The sequence below is a fragment of the Tupaia chinensis genome, unplaced genomic scaffold (genome assembly GCF_000334495.1).
Source record: "Tupaia chinensis unplaced genomic scaffold, TupChi_1.0 Scaffold145147_1, whole genome shotgun sequence".
NCBI classification, from domain to species: domain Eukaryota; kingdom Metazoa; phylum Chordata; class Mammalia; order Scandentia; family Tupaiidae; genus Tupaia; species Tupaia belangeri.
This window is the reverse complement of record NW_006205007.1, coordinates 3,870,232-3,872,682: the sequence shown is the minus strand read 5'-3', so window position 1 is coordinate 3,872,682 and position 2,451 is coordinate 3,870,232.

Below are 2,451 nucleotides of genomic sequence, written 5' to 3'. Positions count from 1 at the left end.
TATGAAGAAAGATGTCAAATATGGAAGAATTCATTTCTGACTCTATTTTTAAAAGACAAACAAATCTGGGTTTAGTTTTAAACTATGTAAAGCTTGGCTCTTTTTATTGTACATGTATAATGTCCTCTCTCCTTTTTCTCTAACGATCACTTAAAATTAATGATTTTTTTCTGTTTGTTTTGGGGGTGACTTGGGCTCAGCCAGGTAGTCAATATGAACCCTCAGCTCCTAATGGTGTGGAGAGGAAGGTGGACAGAAGGAGGAAGGCGGCCAGAAAGCACTCTATGATTTATGTAATTTTTCTGAAAAAAAACAAATTTTCTTGACTTACTGCACAGTGTTACTATTATTATCATGTGGTGGGCCTGAGGCATGGGCCACACACATCATCTGCCTAAAAATAATTCTACAGCCTGTCTGGGTGTCATTATGGTGTTTGTTTCATAACAACTGCCTCTGAATCTTTATTAAAATTCAAGTGCGCTGGGACTCAGAGCCAACAGGAGAGACCATATACACTGGCAGAGCACAGTCTGTCCTGGGAGGACTCTGGCGGGATCTGAGTAGGGTGTGTCAGAGACTAGTGTACTGCAGAGTCTGAGGCCCAGAGACTGTGAAAGAGACAGGACGAGACCATGGGAATGCATCTTACCCAAACAAGACACGTGGTATTTAGTTCAGTCACAGGATGAAAAGAACAGATGCTGAGCCAAACAGGCTGTTTGGAGAGTCCAGCCCCTTCTCACCTTGCTGGCTACCTAGCAGAGTGAATGCTGAAGTGTCAGAGGCTTTCTTACAAAGATTTCTAGAAGTGAAAGGCATCCATGCAGGAATTTCAGTAGAATTATATAAAAGCATAGGACACTCACCTTGGCTTTAGATGGTGGGACAACACTCTTAGTAGCATCCACTTTTTTATATGGAGAAGCAACCTAGATATTTTTAAAGAATTATTTATCATTATTATTATTGTTTTTCAATTTCAATTTGCCATAGAGCACATGTTCCACTCACTAGAGAGAGAGAAAGTGATAAAGCAAGCCACCAGGTCCAGGACTCGAACTGCATCAGCCATGTGGCAGTCTAGCACCTTAACCACCATGCCAACTGCTGGCTCCCAATGTAACCTAGGTTTAAGGAACAAAATAGTCTTGGGACCAGCAGTTATAATGGCTATGTCGCTGGACTCCAACATAGTCGACCGCAGTTCGCGTCCCAAACCCGGTGGCTTGAAACTCACACCAGGCGCCTGTGTGTGCGTGCCCAAGATCCCAAGAGAAGAATGGAGGAGAAGGGATTGCGGCGTGGCCATCCCCCCTGGGGGCTGATTTCTTGCTTTCTGTCTCTCTGTCTCTCTCTGTCTGTCTGGCGAGCGCACGCGCCCTATAGCAAAAACCTCTCCAAAAAAAAAAAAAAGAAACAAAATAGTCTTAAAAATTTAGTAACTATCAGGTGTGAAGTTCACAGACTTACATTCTAAATTAAATTCTTATTATTTTTACAAAATGCGTGTGTTTGTGTCTGTGTAAATGTACTGTAGGATGTGCATCTTGCTGGAAAGAGACAGAAGGGGTTAGAGTGAGAAATTGCGCCCTGGGGAGAATGGCCATGCTGCAATCCCTTCTCCTCCGTTATCTTCTTGGGATTTGGGGCACGCGCATGAGCCTGACATCTTTTTCAAGCCATCAGGTCTTTGTCTCAAACCACCCAGTTAATCATGTAGGATCTAGCTGTCTTAATCACCATGCCACTGGCTGGCAAATGCCCATTATTTTTACAAGGTCTTCTTCTTTTTCTTTTTTCTGAATTAAAACATTCCTATAAAATGAGAGGTGAGCAGGCTGTAGTGTGGGTGATGGGGATGTAGTGAGGGAGAGAGGCTTGCTGCTGAAAAGCTGCAGGATAAGGGAGGGGCCGCTGGACTTCGTATTATGGGGATCAGTGTGTGCAACCACTTGCATGGAAATTGTGCTGCCCTCACCCTTCTTTGTTCATTTGCCAGCCCTCTGCCTCAGCGCGACCCAGCTGTGTGAGGCTAAAACCACTTTTGATTATGTGCAATAAAAATCATGCTCTTCAGTGATGAAGTCGAAACTTTACTTGCAGAGTGCAATGTTAAAATAAAAAACGTTATGCTTGTGGGTAGAACAGTTTAGACCTTTGCTCAACATCCTCGTTTATGTTTTATTCAGCATGTTTAGTATGGGCAAAAATGCTGGCCATCACAGTCTTCTATCTCACACAAAACTGAGGAGCGAAGACAGTGTCAGAGAAAGAAATAAGAGTATGTTTTCAACGCAACCAGTACCCAGCTTTCCATAAGTCGTTAAGTAAGTAATAGAGAAGAGATGCTAATTTTTCTAAATTGACATAAGTGGAATGTGACCTTTTTTAGATAAGGGAAAAAGCCCTAAGAAAGTAGTTATGTCCCTTATTTTTTTCTCCTGTTAC